The 10,106-nt window shown below is 39.3% G+C and overlaps 1 long non-coding RNA gene across 1 annotated transcript; it reads left to right on the forward strand.

Moving 5' to 3' along the window:
- The first annotated feature begins 2,405 nt into the window (after positions 1–2,405).
- LOC145533294 (uncharacterized) lies at positions 2,406–9,526 on the forward strand. The gene is made up of 3 exons (XR_014073983.1): positions 2,406–2,840; positions 7,748–7,891; positions 9,073–9,526. It is a non-coding gene; the product is annotated as an uncharacterized LOC145533294 (long non-coding RNA).
- Positions 9,527–10,106: the final 580 nt, after the last annotated feature.

Below are 10,106 nucleotides of genomic sequence, written 5' to 3' on the forward strand. Positions count from 1 at the left end.
GAGCAAGTCATGCTACAAGGTTGACTGACTTCTTTGAAAATCATGATTATTGCCTCAGAGGAGACTCCCTACTGAGGTTGTTCCCCACTCCTTCAGTCCTAATGGACAGTGAAATCTTATTTTGGCCACACCATGCAGATTGTGGGATCTTAGTTCCCCAACCAGGGATCAACCCCAGGTCTGGGCAATGGAAGCACAGAGTCCTAACCACTGGATGGATGGTCAAGGAACTCCCAAGAGTGAAATTTTGTCTTTTAATATAATTGACCAAACGTCTTTGCTCCCTCAACACGTGTGTGTGGGGGTTCCACAATGAAATGATGACTTATTATGCCACCAACTCACCTAATCACCCTACAGATCCCACCAGTGCACCAGCCCTATCCAATAGCCGTGAGTACCTCCCTGAATATGAAGGGAGAGCCCAGAAACTAAGACCTTTGAGGAAGGATTCTGTTATGGTTGGTGGCTCAGAAGGTAAAGAATCTGCCTGCAGTGCAGGAGACCCTAGTCTGATCCCTGGGTTGGGAAGATTCCCTGGAGAAAGGAATGGCTACCCACTCCAGTATTCTTGCCTGGAGAATTCCATGGACAGAGGAGCCTGGTGGGCTACAGTCCATGAGGTCGCAAAGGGTCAGACACGACTGAGCGACTAACACTTTCACTTTTTCTTTCTGTCATGGTTGGCAAACTCAAAGGTCTTTAGAGGATGCTCAAACAATGCAGAGAGCAGCACACAGAAAAACATCTTTCAACTTATATCTTTAACATTTCAGACATGTAGGAAGCAGCATATAAATGAAGTATAGAGTGTCATAAAGGATCCAGAAAAAAAATGCAAGGGCTCTTGAAAATCAAAAATGAGAGGAAAAATTCAAAATCCAAAACTGTTGTGTCATACAGGTGAGGGGATAAATTCAAGACAAATCACTTCCAGTGGAAAATACTGAAAACAATGTCTAATACTTTTTGAAAGACACAATAGAATAAGACAAAGAAACATTTATCATCCATGAGCTGATGTCACAAAGAAGTAAACGTAACAGGAAATCACCATTTCGCTGATTGTTTCTCAGTGGGGTAAGTAATGAACTTTGTTTCTAGTTGAATTTTTTTGGATTTTCTCAACGTTTCACTAAGGCTTTTTTTTTTTTATTGCATGGCGATAAAATGGACAAGGAAGCCTCATGTGTTGCAGTCCATGGGGTTGCAAAGAGTTGGACACGACTGAGAGACTGAACAAAAACAACAATAAAAAAGACTAAATAGTTTAAAAACCAAAATTGCATATATATGTATATATATGCATACACACATGTACATTTATAGATAGATCCATCCATCTATCTGTGTATATATATATATCTATATGTATGGATAGATGTCTTTATCTATCTCGGTGGCTCAGTGAAATATTATAGGAAATGAAAATATATTTCTCCCAAAAGTGGCAAGGAGCTGAAAGACAGTACCTAGCTTGTCTGCTGACATCACATACAGACCATTTCTTGGTATTGCGTTAAACACAATCATCAACTTTTTGTGTTGGCTTTTCTACCACTGGAATGGGGAAACATCCCCATGATACTTCGGAAATATCTTGCACTTCTGAAAAGTTCTGTAAGAGAAGATATTCAAATCCAACAACTCCCAAGCATAAGGATGATTGGTTTTCTGATCATCTTTTCCCAAAATATATAAGGCTTTAATTTTTAACCTATATTCCCAGTCTATATGATTTCAAGCATTTGTCAAAAAAATTTCCTTTTCAATAAAGAAACAGTAAACTGGCATTTATACTCTTTAATGTCCTAAATTGTTTGTAATGGCTCCAAACTGGAAACAATCTAATGTTCGTAAATAAGAGAATGGATTAAACCAACAGTGATATATCTATACAGTGCAATATTATTTAAAATAAAAAGGAACAAACTATAGATACTCAAAACAATAGGAATGAATCTCAACATAATTATCCTAAGTGAAAGAAGCAAAAGAGAAAAGAATACGTACTTGATACTATTTACATAAAATGCAAAATAATCTTTAGTAACAGAAATCAGACCAGGTGGCTGGTTGAGTATAGGGAGGGAGGCATGGATAACAAGAGGACATCAGGAAACTTTGGAGGGCAGTGAATGTGTTTAGTGATCTTGTTTGTGCTGATGATATGTCAAAGCTCACTGAATTTTACACTTTAAATTTGTGCCATTGTTTGTATGTCATTTGTACATCCATGAACCTGTGAATAAAGAAGCACAGAGTAATAATTTTAAGCAGTCTCCCCAGCAGGCTTAACATCAGTGTGCTGATATTAAGAAGCCCGTGGTGCTGTGTGGGTGGCCCAGGCTCCTGGTCCCGCTGCTGGAGCCTCCATGAAGCACCAGGTGAGCTGTGCTCTCAACAAGTGTCCCCGGAATTTTCAAGCTCAAGGCAGTTGGAAAAATCCTGGTACCCGCTGGGTGGCAGCTCTTATCTTGACCAAACCATCATCAGGTGAATCCAAATGAAACAACTACCATTAATATACCAAGGGGAACACAAATGATCATTTCCTGGGCTTTATTTATGGCACATTATCCTTAACCATCATATAACAAGTGTATGAAACCTGTCCCTCCTTTAAGAAGTTTTCCAGTCCCCGGACATCTTATATCATTGGATGAACTGGAAGAAAACTAAGCTGATGAATGAAATAGTTCTCTATAGAATCCATGCTATTGCAATTATCCAATCAAGATCCTGTTTCCTATAAACGAGACACAAAGAGCTATGCTTAGCATTTTACCTTGAAGGGTGTTTGCTGGTTTCTGTTGAGAAAGAGCTGCATTTAATGCCAGGTAAAGCATGATTTTTTTTTTACATTTATGTAAAAGTAGTGGTGTGATTGGAAGTCATTAAGAAAGCTCTTTTTTTCATGACTAGGTAAGGTCAGGAGTATCTTTTGAGATTCACAGAGCATTGCAGTTCCTCAGATGTGTGTTTTCTCTCATGCCCTTTGTCAGTTTAATTTTTTCCCTTTAATTTGTTGTGCTCTTTGTTTGTGGTGTTCTTTGTTTGATTTTAACTCTTTGTCTTCTCTTTGTTGAAAATATATTCTCCCATCTGTCCCTTTAACTTCATCTCTAGTGTCTTTTTTCCTTTATGGCAGCTGTGCTAATTTTTTTCAGTACAAGCTTGAACTTTTTTCTTTATTTAGCAAGATTGAAATTACATAAAACATGCATTCAATCTAGGAATTGAAAAAAATGCTTCTTAAACATACGGAATGGAGAAGGAATTTAATGACATCTAAAATTAATCAACTGGAGAGCAAACATTATGGTTGATGGATATAAGTAAAAGCTGGTTTGGGGGAAAGGAAAGTATTTTTCTTTTTGGAACCCTGTCAAGTCAATTAAAAACTTCAAGTTTATTATGAATAAGGCAAGAAATGTTGGACAAAAAATTATAAATAACAGACAACTTCATACCAGTATGCTTGACACCCTAGACTACATGAATAATTTTCTGGAAAACAGACATTACCAAAATTAAATTTAGAAAAGACAGACCCCAAACAAACCACTTTCTTCAAATAATTTTAAATGTTGGTCACACATTTACCTAGGGATAGCCTGAGGAGCTGCTTCCTTTGAGTTGCTGGAAGGCTTTGCAATTATTTTACCAAGGTAGATAGATTTACCCTAGTCTCAGCATCCATAAAAATTCCCGCAACAAAACTGGGGCCTTAAGTTTAAAACATATGTAAAAATTCCTAACGAAACAAGAAAATTAACCCCTATTTTTTTTAACTTAGTCATAATAGTTTTAATTTATAAAAATTTAAATAATCAAAAGATGGCTTATCTATACTTAGATTTAACAAATTATTTGGTCATAACTGGTTCAGTTCATTTCAGTCGCTCAGTTGTGTCCGACTGTTTGCAACCCCGTGGACTGCAGCATGCCAGGCTTCCCCGTCCATCACCAACTCCCAGAGCTTACTCAAACTCATGTCCGTTGAGTCGGTGATGCCATCCAGCCATCTCATCCTCTGTCGTCCCCTTCTCCTCCTGCCTTCAATCTTTCCCAGCATCAGGATATTTTCCAGTGAGTCAGTTCTTGGCACCAGGTGGCCAAAGTATTGGAGTTTCAGCTTCAGCATCAGTCCTTCCAATGAATATTCAGGACTGATTTCCTTTTGGTTGGATTGGTTGGATCTCCTTGCAGTCCAAGGAACTCTCAAGAGTCTTCTCCAACACCACAGTTCAAAAGCATCAGTTCTTCGATCCTCAGCTTTCTTTATAGTCCAACTCTCCATCCATACATGACTACTGGAAAAACCATAGCCTTGACTAGACGGAACTTGGTTGGCAAAGTAATGTCTCTGCTTTTTAATATGCTGTCTAAGTTGGTCATAACTTTTCTTCCAAGGAGTAAGCATCTTCTAATTTCATGGCTGCAGTCACCATCTGCAGTGATTTTGGAGCTCAAAAAAAATAAAGTCTGCCACTGTTTTCATTGTTTCTCCATCTATTTGCCATGAAGTGATGGGACCTGATGCCATGATCTTAGTTTTCTGAATGTTGAATTTTAAGCCAACTTTTTCACTCTCTTCTTTCACTTTCATCAAGAGGCTCTTTAGTTCTTCTTTGCTTTCTGCCATAAGTATGGTGTTATCTGCATATCTGAGGTTATTGGTATTTCTCCTGGCAATCTTGATTCCAGCTTGTGCTTCATCCAGTCCAGTATTTCTCATGATGTACTCTGCATATAAGTTAAATAAGCGGAGTGACAACATACAGCTTTGACGTACTCCTTTCCCAATTTGGAAGCAGTCTGTTATTCCATGTCCGGTTCTAACTGTGGCTTCTTGACCTGCATACAGATCTCTCAGGAGGCAGGTCAGGTGGTCTGGTATTCCCATCTCTTTCAGAATTTTCCACAGTTTGTTGTGATCCACACAGTCAAAGGCTTTGGCATAGTCAATAAAGCAGAAATAGATGTTTTTCTGGAACTCTCTTGCTTTTTTGATGATCTAGAGGAAGTTGACAATTTTATTTCTGGTTCTTCTGCCTTTTTTAAATCCAGTTTGAACATCTGGAAGTTCACAGTTCACATACTGTTGAAACCTGGCTTGGAGAATTTTGGGCATTACTTTGCTAGTGTGTGAGATGAGTGCAATTGTGCGGTAGTCTGAGCATTCTTTGGCATTGCCTTTCTTTGGGATTGTAACGAAAACTGACCTTTTCCAGTCCTGTGGCCACTGCTGAGTTTTCCAAATTTGCTGGCATATTGAGTGCAGCACTTTCACAGCATATTTTAGGATTTGAAATAGCTCAACTGGAATTCCATCACCTCCGCTAGCTTTGTTTGTAGTGATGCTTCCTAAGGCCCACTTTACTTCACATTCCAGGATGTCTGGCTCTAGGTGAGTGATCACACCATCGTGATTATGCGGGTCATGAAGATCTTTTTTGTATAGTTTTTCTGTGTATTCTTGCCACCTCTTCTTAATATCTTCTGCCTCTGTTAGGTCCATACAATTTCTGTTCTTTACTGTGCTCATCTTTGCATGAAATATTCCCTTGGTATCTCTAATTTTCTTGAAAAGATCTCTAGTCTTTCCCATTCTATAGCTCTCCTCTATTTCTTTACAATGATCACTGAGGAAGGCTTTTTTATCTCTCCTTGCTATTCTTTGGAACTCTGTATTCAGATGGGTATATCTTTCCTTTTCTCCTAGTTCTCTGCAGTAAGAGTATACATAAACCTGAATTGTAAGAAATATTTTTGACTATAAGACTCTAGGTGTTAAGTTTCTTTTAAGTTAAAAATACAGTTAGTATACCTGTGATCAAAATATGATAGTGCAAATCATATTTTTAACAGCAAAAGGACACTGGTAAAGGCTTCATCTCCAATGATGTAATAATAGGTTCTTGTCTCATTTTTTTTTCCCTTTTCAAAATGCATATGTATGTACAGAATTCTCACTGCTAGAATGAGACCAACTTCAGCATCATTACACTTTTATTTTTCAGAGACAAGAGAAACTGATTCACAAACATAGAGATGGGCGTGTACAGAGATGTTATTTAATATTTTGGACTCCTTCAAGCTTATATGGAAAAATCACAAAATTATCTTTTATTGAGTTATTTCCCTTAGATGAAGCTTCCATTGATTCCTCCAGGTTTTGTTAACAGCAAAAAATAAGTGACTTCCATTTGTAAAACTATCTGTTACCCAGTTATTAGTCATTTATTTTCTTAAGATAGCTGCCCACATTTCTAATTGTTCCTATATTCGGTGCCATCAGATATTTTTTTAATACCTACTCTAACGCAATGCACCATAGCAAGATAAATACGAATGAGATGATTTTCGTTTGAAGAAGGCGAAAGACATCTGCCAAAGGAATACCCTGCCTGCAGGCAGAGCAGCTGTAGGAAGGACAGCAGCTGAGGTTGTAGAGCCTGATAGAACTTTCCAAACACAAACCACCTGGGTGTACTTTTCGTCCCTGAGAGTACATGTAGGTTCATTTGAAGATCACTGTTCTAGATGATGTAATTAGGTAAATGCAATAGTAAAATGACTAGGAAAATTATTCTTATGGATATAGTTTTATACCTAGAAAATCCAGGATTCAACTGAAGAGTTTTAGAATTAGTACAGCAAATTTAAATGTCTAGTGATAAGAAACGGTTTACAAATCTAGTAGTTCTCCTTTATGATGGTAAATGCCAATTAGAATGAATAAAAATTTCAATTATTAAGTTAATCATATGTCATTGTATATAATTGTAATTTTGTGTTATACATAGAAGTAAAGGAACAGAAATATAAATATTAAATAAGAACTGAGCATAAAGCAGTAATTAACACTAGAAAGATGAACTCAGTAGAGAGCTCTTCCTGAAAAGGAATTCTTATTATTATAAAATGCAATGTCTTTCCAAGAAATGGTTAGTTATAATTTCAATTATAAGGCCCAACTTGTCTCCGGCTGTTGAGGGTAATGCCAAGAGATGTCTAATAGACAGATTGTCAGGAAACACTTTGAACAGGATCACAAATGGGGTCTAAATCAGTACAATTTAGGACTGGCAAAAGGCTAGATATAATGGAAGACAGAGTGTTGAAACATACCCTATGGTGTAGTTATTTAATATGATAGGGGTAGCATTTCAAAACAATGTGCAACGATTAAATATTCCATAAGTGGTAGAGGACTACTTGGCTATTCATTTAGGAGGGAACATAGAGTTCCTTTTCATGCAAAAGTGCAAACATGGTCAATGGATTAAAATGAAGTGAAAGAAAGTGAAAGTGAAAGTCACTCAGTCGTGTCCGACTCTTTGCAACCCCATGGACTCAGTCCATGGAATTCTCCAGGTCAGAATACTGGAGTGGGTAGCCTTTCCCTTCTCCAGGGGATCTTCCCAACCCAGGGATCAAACCCAGGTCTCATAGTTATTAAAATGTAACACTTGACAGTATTCTTGTGGGGTATTGCTCCTTAAATGTTTTTTGAAATGTAACAAAACGTGCTAGTACCAGGATTTGTTGATCAAGTAGACTTTATACCTGAGAAACTAGAGATTAATAATATAATGGAGAGTAATAAATCCTGTGATTCAGTTGAGATTGTTGTGGCTCTTTTTTTTTATTTTAATTAAAAAAAAAAAATAGTCGATTTACAACGTTGTGGAGACTGTGGCCCTTAACCGCACTAATTAGAAACCCTGTCTATCGCCAGGTGGGTCCTGAGACAGCAGGCAGCCCATCTGTCTGATAAACCATCGATCAATACAGGAGTTATCGCTGACTCTTCTTTAACTCCGCCCTCCCAAGTGCCCCCGGGAAGCCTGGTGAACTCAAGACTCCTCTTCAGTCCACTCAGGCAAGGACAAGGGCATGGGTGGGGAATTTCCTTCTGGAAGCTTCCTTCGGTCTTGCTGGTCAAACCTTGCAGCTGGGTCTTCCTACTGGCAGAGGACGGAAATCACAGCCCCCTGGGCTGCAGGTCAAAGTTCTCTTGTTCCGTTTTTGTCTGGAGGGTGTGTTGCTTTTAGCATGCATTCCATACCATTATATCTGTATCTATAATCTTTTTAAAAAATGTTATTTTAATTTTTAAGAATTTTGGCTGTGCGGAGTCTTTGTTGCTGCACTGGCTTTTCTCTAGTTGCTGAGCAGGAAGCTGCTCTCTAATTGCGGTGCACGGGCTTCTCATTGTGGCTTCTCTTGATGGGGAGCATGGGCTCTAGAGCACTTGGGTTTCAACAGTTGCTGCTCCTGGGCTCTGGACCACAGGCTCAGGGGCTTAGCTGCTCTGAGGCAAGTGGGATCTTCCCCAGTTGGGAATCAAACCCGAGTCTCCTGTGTTGACTGAAGGATTGTTTACCTCAGAGCCACCAGGGAAGCCATATACCTGTATCTAAATTAAATAATGAGGCCCTTGCTTGGTGTTCCGTTTCATCTGTATCTGATGAACAATCTTAGATATACCTCCAAGTAATGTTGATATTCCCATAAAGTGCAATGTGTGTTCTGAGTCTTTTCATGTCTGCCAGCAAACCTCAGGACAACATGATATACCCAGAATCCCTACTGGTTTTTCTGAAAATGACTCAGAAGCTGGGGACAGACAGCTTCACGGAGATATTGAAAGAAATATTTAAAATAAATATGGATTAAATACCAATCATCCCTGATTTTTCTAGCAACATTCCTAGGTTGTTTTAATTACTAGCCCTGTGTATTATATCACCAGGACACGATAACTTAGCGTGCATGCATGCTCAGTCACTAAATCGTGTCTGGCTCCTTGTGGTGCCATGGACTGTAGCCCACCCAGGCTCCTCTGTCCCTGGCATTTTCCAGGCAAGAACACTAGGGTGGGTTGGCATTTCCTTCTGCAGGGGATCTTCCTGACCTAGGGACCAAACCCTCATCCCCAGAGTCTCCTGCCTTGACAGGTAGATAACTTAGGGTGAATGGAATTTGAAACTTCATTTAAAAGCAAAGCCACATCAAGTTAACCTTTTGATTTATCTGACCTTCACTTTTTTCTTCCTCTAGTCCCTGTAGCTAAAACTCATCATGATCCCAGCTTTTCCAGCTAATAATCAGTGGACCTGGTTTCAAAAAATCACGCAAGAAGAGGTTTCACATAGATGCTGGATATGCTTCTATTTGTTCTACGCTGTGACATTAGCATTGTTACTCGGCGGTATTTTCATCACTTTGTTCTCTGGTCATCCCCCTTTTGCCCTTGTAATGACCATGATTGTTACCGGCATTGTGTTTTTCATACTCACTGGATTGATGTACTTGTGTGAAGTAAACAAGGTATCAGCTTTCATACAAGAAAAATTTTCAAGGAGGAGAATCCCTCGGGATCCTTGTAAGATTTTAGAAATGAAAAAAACCAATGGTTGCCACCTGACTGTAATATCATCTTAAACCTAGAAATCCTTGGGACTTGGGTATTTTAATGATTTAAATAGGAATAAACTCTGGCTTTTAAAAAAAAGCTTATTTGATTTTGGAATGTTTGTATTCCCTATTGCCTCTCTTCAGTCTTCTTACAGAAGCTGTTCTTTCAAGTTCCAGCCAGATTCCTCCTCCCTGTTGCCACAGCGCACTTCCAACCATCACCGAAGACCCAGCCCCTGCCTCTCACTCTGCCTTTTCATGTGGACTCCTGCAGATATTAATTGACCCATCCAAGACCATAGGTGCCCAGCTCATGGCCAACCTCCATGGCAGTGCCCAGATCTTGTTCGTCATCCTGTCCTGTAATTTTTCATCACTGTTGCCTGTGAGTCTCCAAAACGATCCCTCAGACACCCCTTCCTCCCACCACACAGCCCTGGCAATTCCCCTGGCATCCCTCACCTGACCATCCTCCGATGTAATGGTGTGGTCCACCCTTGTAAGGTCTCCTTACTCTCCCACAGTGCCTCGACTTCTTATCGCTTTGGTGCTTCTTCTTGGAATTACCTTCTACTTTTCCTCCCCTTATTCATGCCTTATGCATTCCCTTCTACATGCCTGGTGATGTGCAGACATGTGAACCTGCTTGAACTAAGCTATCTCCCTGTGTACACGAA

The sequence above is a fragment of the Giraffa tippelskirchi genome, chromosome 13 (genome assembly GCF_054371585.1).
Source record: "Giraffa tippelskirchi isolate mGirTip1 chromosome 13, T2T-mGirTip1v1.2.pri, whole genome shotgun sequence".
Taxonomy (NCBI): Eukaryota; Metazoa; Chordata; class Mammalia; order Artiodactyla; family Giraffidae; genus Giraffa; species Giraffa tippelskirchi.